Source organism: Bison bison, unplaced genomic scaffold (assembly GCF_000754665.1).
Source record: "Bison bison bison isolate TAMUID 2011002044 unplaced genomic scaffold, Bison_UMD1.0 scf7180017864304, whole genome shotgun sequence".
In the NCBI taxonomy this organism is placed as follows: Eukaryota; Metazoa; Chordata; class Mammalia; order Artiodactyla; family Bovidae; genus Bison; species Bison bison.
In genome coordinates, this window is record NW_011494876.1 from 7,594,370 (window position 1) to 7,602,570 (window position 8,201).

Consider the following 8,201-nt stretch of genomic DNA (forward strand, 5'->3'; position numbering starts at 1 on the left):
ATGACGGAAAGTGTAGAACGAAAGAGCCTCTTGATGAAAGTGAAAGAGGAGAGTGAAAAAGCTGGCTTAAAGCTCAACATTCAGAAAACTAAGATCATGGCATCTGGTCCCATCACTTCATGGCAAATAGATGGGGAAACAATGGAAACAGTGGCAGACTTTATTGTTTTTGGCTCCAAAATCACTGCAGATGGTGAATGCAGCCATGAAATTAAAGGACGCTTACTCCTTGGAAGAAAAACTATGACCAACCTAGACAGCATATTAAAAAGCAGAGACATTACTTTGCCAACAAAGGTCCATCTAGTCAAGGCTATGGTTTTTCCAGTAGTCATGTATGGATGTGAGAGTTGCATATAAAGAAAGCTGAGTGCCGAAGAATTGATGCTTTTGAACTGTGGTGTTGGAGAAGACTCTCGAGAGTCCACTGGACTGCAAGGAGATCCAACCAGTCCATCCTAAAGGAAATCAGTCCTGAATATTCATTGGAAGGACTGATGTTGAAGCTGAAACTTCAATACTTTGGTCACCTGATATGAAGAACTGACTCATTTGAAAAGACTCTGATGCTGGGAAAGAATGAAGGCAGGAGGAGAAGGGGATGACAGAGGATGAGATGGTTGGATGGCATCACCAACTCAATGGACATGATTTTGGGTAGGCTCTGGGAGTTGGTGATGGACAGGGAGGCCTGGCATGCTGCAGTCCATTTGGTCGCAAAGAGTCGGACATGACTGAGCGACTGAACTGCACTGAACTGAAGGGATGAGTGAGTAAGACAAGACCTATCTGAATCTTGATTCTACGTTTATTAGCTTTAAGATGCATGGAAGGCGTCAACTTCTCTAAGGTTTCTGATCAAGTAAAATAGAATTAATAACCATATCACAGAGTGTTTAATAATAAATAAAATGGTGTATGTAAGAAGAGTTTGTGATTTGTACAGCATTATTGAAATGAAAATTTACAATGTTAATAATGATAAAAGTTAAAATCAAAAATAAATGTCCTACAGGAAGTATTAAGATCTCAATTATAGAAAATTAAAATATATATGTTGGTAAGTCCTTAAAAATAATATTATTACCATGACTAGTGAGTTGTAAGACTGTGATTTTAGGTGAAAAGGCAAATAGTATACAGCATGATTTTATTTCAATAACAATCTGTGCTTGTATGCTTCAACATATTTATAAACAGAAGGAGAAGGTTATGGAATGTATTATTTCAGGCTATCAGGAGAGAGAGATACAAATTTGTTCAATTTTCATATAAAGCATATACACATCTGCATACACACATAACTTGAATCATTTGCATTATTCACAAGTTCATATAATATTTGGAATTTGAGAAACAAAGGGAATTTTTTAAAATAACATTGCTAATAAAACGCTTGAGAGCAATATTAATTAATACCCCAAAAATGTCACCCAAGTGTGCAGCAGCATCCAGACTTATAGAAGTGTTCTAGTTGACTATCCAACATACTTCAAGTCACCTTTGAACTATCACTCCAAACCAACAACATGAGGCAGCTTCCCTGGCCAATAAAATGACCCTCATAATGTCAAGAAAGGAGTACATTGTGGGACCTGAACCTGATCTGAGGGTCCAGCAGCTGTGGGGCATCTGAAACTCTGATGGAGTGGTTCTGAGGCAGAGGGAGAGGTTATTAAGACTTCAGTGCATAGCATGAAACTCTTTAAATCTGGGAGCGTCTAGGCCACCCGAGAGCTTGTTCTACCTTAATTGCTGCATAGTGGAATTATTATGTTGTATTGACATATTTAGTTTCAAGCCATTTCAGTTATATTTTCCACCACCAGTTAGTAGGGGAAATTAGTGGCCATATCTTCTATTTCTTTATAATTCCCTTAGAAAATGTTCCTAAAGTATAAAAACTCTATAAAGGGATGCTGACAGGATATAAACTTATGCTTAAGGGCTCTATGTCAGAGAAATCCTAATGAGAATTAATAAATCAACTTTAAATAAACCTGTCTAACTCTGTTCCTTTGTTTTTCATTTTCATGCAGGTCAGGTTGTGTGGAGAGAAATTACGTTTGCCAGAGCAGATGCTTTTGTGACAAATCAAAGGAGTTGGGGATGTTTAGGAAGGAGAATGGAAATCTTTGTAAGCAAGGCAGTATTTCTTGATTTTTAGTGATTTCTCTCAATTGTTCACAAGTTTTCCCAAGTGTTTGAAGTGGTCCACTCAGCTGTAGCCCTGCCCAGAGAGAGAGTCTCCCACAAAAGCAATATTTCCTCAACTTCTTGAAGTAGAGAGCAAAATGTTGTCACTTCATCAAAAATGTTCTTATTTCCTCCAGAAATACTGCTTTGAATTTAGGGACCTTTTTACTTTCACCAAGGAGTCCTGAGGTACTTTCCTTCAGTGGCAATTTGAGGATGAGACCTAGATAGGCCCTTGGCTTTTCCAGTTGACCCTGCCATGTCTTCAAAACAGCATTCCAAACCATAGCGGAAAGGCTTTGAAAGAAGCCAAAGGCAAACTGATATTCTTCTGTCTAAATTGAGAAATGAGCTGGCACAAAGAGAAGTATTCTTCTAATCTATTAAAATAAATGATACAGAAAGAGGGTGTTCAATTCAGTTCAGTCGCTTAGTTGTGTCCAACTCTTTGCAACCTCATGGACAACAGCACCTAAGCAAATGTGGATTGCTCCTCGTAGAGAGGGTGGCTCCAGCTATACAATGGGATGGGGTCAACATGAAACGCTCTGAAAGACGTGAACCCAGCAACGATCCTTTGAATATGTAACGTTGTCTGCAGCCTACACAGAATACATTGAACCCTATTCTAGCAATATTTACTGTGCCTAGTAGTACTGTGGTCGTCAGGATGAAGAAGGCCCAGCTTGGGGACACTCAAACAAACACATGTAAAGACAGTCTTTCCTTCACCTTCAGAGTATAATAACAGCCCCAGAAATTCGCAGGACTATACTCAGAGAACCTAAGTGAAAGTCGCTCAGTTATGTCCAACTCTACGATCCCACGGACTACAGCCCGCCAGGGTCTTCTGTCCATGGAATTCTCCAGGCAAGAATACTGGAGTGGGTTGCCATTTCCTTCTCCACATACTCAGAGAACCTAAAAGTTACATGAAAGGAAAAGTTCAAAGCGGAGTAATTCTCCAAAGGTGGGTAAAGGAGAAAAAATAAATTAAGGTAGTAGAGGAGCTGCAAATTCAATGAGTTGAGTAATTCTAAAATTAATTATATATTTCTCACTAGAATGCAGTGTTGGAAATGCTGGATCCCCAGGGCTTTCTGCTGTTTGTTTCTGGTGAGATATCAAGGCATATTCCCATCTTCTCACATTCTTAGGGGTAGGATAAAAAAATAAGTTCTAACAGAGTCAAAGTTGTAAGCAAAGAAAAATGTTCTAATAAAAATTGAAATATGGACAGATATTTAAAGTGTGGTCATCCTTTCATAGACTTATTTTATTCAAATCTACTAAAAATTAGCTTTAAAGAATCTCTGAATCTGAATTCAGAAAATTCAGAATTCAGAAAATTCACTTTCTGAATCTCACAAAAAGGACTTATACAGAAAATCCAAGGAGTTTTTTTAGAAAGCCTTACGGTTTGTCAGAAGATGATGAAATGCAAATAGATGAGTCTGGAGAGGTGACAAGTTCAAATGTTGAAGCAGTAATGAGCTTGAGAGCATGCCAGGAGATGAAAGAGATTCTTCTGGCACTTTAGGGGGAACAAAAACAACCATTTTTCTTGGTACATAATATGCAGCATCTTTTTATATAGTTTACAAAGGAAAAAGTTCTTCAGTTCCTGGAGTAAAAGCTTGATATAAAGTCTAGATGGCAGTCTCTTTGAAAAGCAATGATGATATTTAGTGTAATTAAGATAATTACAAGATAAATGCATACAAATTCTTGGTCATGATATAACTTTAATATATTTTCAGGAAAAATCTAGAAAATTAGGCATTCATGAATACATATTTCAACAATTTAGACAAGTAACTTTTATCTTAATGCAAGTTAGTTTTAATGCAGTAAGATGTTAAGGTTTAGACAGTTTCACCTGTATATTTTTTAATGATGGATTAAACTTGAAAGAATTAAGATTTGAATATAGCTCAGTGTTCGGTTTGTCTTTTATATGAGGATGAATCATTGAGAATGCCACTGGGAAGTCTGCAGTTGGCGGCATCCTGGAGAGCTGGTCAGAGTGTGTGAGAGCTTAACTTGAGGTTACTTTTGCTGTCAAGTTAACCGTGCTGTATCAGTGCAACTACGATTTTAAATGAATCTTTCAGACTAACAAATAGCAGCTTCTAAGAATAATTGTTTTCTTCCCACCTATGGAGTAAAACTATGTTTTGCTGTTGGGTTAATAATTTCTTTTACACACATTACAGAGAACCGAGAAAAGATAAGTACCCGAGTCATTTTTATTGATTGTGCGAATAACTTGATTGTGCTTGCTTCACTAAATTTCTTTGCTAGGATGGAACTGTGATTACCTCGTGTGAACTTAAAAAGCATTTTTTAGTAAAGATGTGCTTCTGGTGAAGTGGCTCTGAGAGGTTTACCAAGGAATTCATCGACTTCAAAGAAGTCTGACAAATCATCTATGACAGATCCAGGTTCTCTGTCCCCTTCACCTTTTTTTTTTTCTTCCTCTGCCTCCCTCTCAGTAGACAGGGTCCTTTTTGACACAGTTACATCAGACTTCTGCTATGAGGGTTGTGCTAGTAACACCAGAGAGACTGATCTTATATACCAGATTCCATTCCATAGAATCTGAAAAGTTTAACCCAAATCCCAGGGAAGGCTCTGAGCTGCCACCAACTCTGATTCCTCATTGCCTTCCAGAATAGACCCAGGAACAGTAGCTTTCCCAGCTCTGGCCACATGGAGTGGGCAGACGAGTAAAAGAAGAAGGGATGACAGAAGATGTGTGGGGAGAAGGGGGCTAAAACGATCTCAAACAGACTAACAGTGCAATAAGAACAGTGAAATATCCTGCCTGTCAATGCAGGAAATATGGGTTCAATCCCTGGATCAGGAAGATCCCCTGGAGAAGGAAATGGCACCCCACTCCAGGATTCATGTCTGGAACATCCCATAAAGAGAGGAGCCTGGTGGGCTACAGCCCGTGGGGTTGCAACGAGTCGGACATAGCTGAGCACACACGTGTGCATCGGATTCTGAGAATGTTTGCAGTTACCAGTAAGACCATATTTTTTTCTTGTCAGTGGACTATACATGCATGCTTCCTCAGACATTACAGACTATAATAGAGAGAGAGAGTTACATGTGGAATGTGAAATAAACTGATAAATGTTCTAAAAATAAAATCTCCTATTTTATACTTGGTAGTATTCTTGCTTCATTACAGTGTGGACTTTTATAGGAATATTTAAATTAACAGTAATAGCAAGATGGCTTCAAACCCTTCTTACCTCTAAAGGACCAACCTGGCCCCCAAGTATCCATATGTTAAGTGTAAGTGTAAACAGATAAGACAAAATACAGAAGTAATCAAAGTCAGAAAACCAAATGAAGTCAGCTATAAGATACTGATTATCATTTTTCCTGCATACTGTAGGAGATGTTGTGTACAGATAGGGACTCTTTATGAAGCATTTATGTGACTTGAGATTGCTTTTATGCAGACTGCCTTATGACTGTATTGTGTATTATGCTGTGTTAGCTGCTCTTGCAGCATGATTCATAAAATCAGGAGAAAGTGAATCCGTCTGAATTCTGATGATTGTAACCATTTCAATCATATGGAAAGAATGGGAGGAAAAGATACACAGAGATTATCTTATTATTTGATCCTCAGACAAGCAGAGGTTATCTAACTAAATGGCCAGTCTCAAATAAGCACAGGTTATTTCCTATATATCACCGAGTGGCCGGACGTGTGAGGGACTTAAAGAGGAACATTATTCTTTCATCTCTCTGACCTAGCACAATCATCTGGAGTGGCACGGAGATGAAAGCGACTTTCTGACCCACAGGATATTACAACTCAGCTGAACAGGCTGGTCCTGTAGGCTAGAGTAATGGCATTTCACACTGTGCTTCTACCAGAGATATGCCATAGTAGATAACCTTATGGATATATCTCTTCCTTTGTGTTTCAGGCTAAGCGCCATTTCCTCAGAAAGACTCCGCTGACTGAGTAAGGCTTTCGAGCACACATCCCTTCCTCATTATGTTCTCTTGCCCATTTGTATCATACTTACAACACAATATAACTGGGTATTTACTTTTCCATTTACAAAGCAGAAAGCTCCATAGATATCTATTGAAAGAGGAAATGTAACCAAATGGTGGTAGCTTGAGGTTTTCACCAGGCAAGGAAATCTTCTATGCCCGGGGGGTTAGCTTCAGAGAGGCCCTCTCTTAGCTTCCTGCCTCCCAGCCTCACCAGGAGAACTTCACCTGGAGCTGCCATCTGAGACAATCCCGCCACCAAGGAGAACGCTTCATGAAAACCTAAATGTCCTCATTCTGCCTACAACTTAGGAACTAGATGATTTAACAAGCAGCTCACTGGGCAAAGTGTATGAACAGACAGCTCACATCAGAGGAAAAAATTAATAAACACGGAAATATATACAGCATCAAGAGACAAGAAATAAAAACTGATAAAACCATACTTGATCCTCTATTTCTGCCTGCAAAGAGGGAGAGATTTAAGAGAAAAATCACCACTAGTGCTAATGGAGTGGAGGTTGAGGTGAAACAGGGGCACTTGTCCAGTGAAAACTGTCCCCGCCCTTTTGGAAAAGACAACATGCAGGGAACATAATGATGATGTTACTATCTCTGATTCATTGCTCTGAGTTTATACTTAAGAGACAGTTCAAAAGGAATTTTAGTGAGGTGGATGAAACTGGAGCCGATTATACAGAGTGAAGTAAGCCAGAAAGAAAACCACCAATACAGTATACTAACGCATATATATGGAATTTAGAAAGATGGTAACAATAACCCTGTATACGAGACAGCAAAAGAGACACTGATGTATAGAACAGTCTTTTGGACTCTGTGGGAGAGGAAGAGGGTGGGATGATTTGGGAGAATGGCATTGAAACATGTATAATATCATATGTGAAACGAGTCGCCAGTCCAGGCTCGATGCACGATACTGGATGCTTGGGGCTGGTGCACTGGAACGACCCAGAGGGATGGTATGGGGAGGGAGAAGGGAGGAGGGTTCAGGATTGGGAGCACATGTATACCTGTGGCGGATTCATGTTGATATATACCAATACAATATTGTAAAGTTAAAAAAATAAATTAAAAAAAAGTTAATATACATAAAAACATTCATTATTCTGCATCACTGTAAACATTTGGGAAACATCTAAATACCCAATACTTAAAGAACAGTAATGATACAAAAAAGAAATAAAAAGGTAATAGACATTAAAACATCTACAAATGAAATTAATACTAGGAAAATCTGTTTAAGAAAAATACAAAATAATACATATATATCATATATTCATTTAAAAGCTACTTATTAAACACCTATTGTATACCAGACAATATTCTATGACCCAATCAAAAAATGGGCCAAAGATCTAAATAGGCATTTCTCCAAAGAAGACATACAGATGGCTAACAAACACATGAAAACATGCTCAACATCACTCATTATCAGAGAAATGCAAATCAAAACCACTATGAGGTACCATTTCATACCAGTCAGAATGGCTATGATCCAAAAGTCTACAAATAATAAATGCTGGAGAGGGTGTGGAGAAAAGGGAACCCTCTTACACTGTTGGTGGGAATGCAAACTAGTACAGCCACTATGGAGAACAGTGTGGAGATTCCTTTAAAAACTGGAAATAGAACTGCCTTATGATCCAGCAATCCCACTGCTGGGCATACACACTGAGGAAACCAGAAGGGAAAGAGACATGTGTACCCCAATGTTCATCGCAGCACTGTTTATAATAGCCAGGACATGGAAGCAACCTAGATGTCCATCAGCAGATGAATGGATAAGAAAGCTGTGGTACATATACACAATGGAGTATTACTCAGCCATTAAAAAGAATACATTTGAATCAGTTCTAATGAGGTGGATGAAACTGGAGCCTATTATACAGAATGAAGTAAGCCAGAAGGAAAAACACCAATACAGTATACTAACACATATATATGGAATTTAGAAAGAT